This window comes from Trachymyrmex cornetzi, unplaced genomic scaffold, assembly GCF_001594075.2.
Source record: "Trachymyrmex cornetzi isolate Tcor2-1 unplaced genomic scaffold, Tcor1.1 scaffold977, whole genome shotgun sequence".
Lineage (NCBI taxonomy): Eukaryota > Metazoa > Arthropoda > Insecta > Hymenoptera > Formicidae > Trachymyrmex > Trachymyrmex cornetzi.
In genome coordinates, this window is record NW_017300330.1 from 54,452 (window position 1) to 54,802 (window position 351).

The window sequence follows — 351 nt, forward strand, 5'->3', positions numbered from 1 at the left end:
CTCGTAAACACAAGCGAGTATTAGAGCGAAAAGGACGGCCGCTCTCTCTCGCTGTCTCACTTTCTCTACTAGTCGCTTGTTATAAGAGAGAGGTTATAAAACCGAAAATGTACTTTCTCGGCCGCTCGGCGTATTCCTGTACAGGGTATCCCGATCTTTTTTGCCAATCATTTTTGTGTTGATAGAGCAGATTAAACTGAGTCGGAAAGACCTCTACAATTTTGCAATTTTCGCAATAGTTAACAAGATATTAATTACAAAAAATTGCAAAATATTGACCTTGAATAATTTTTTACTCAAATACTATCAACTTTACAGAAAAACTGCAAGAGACAAAAATTATTTATTTTC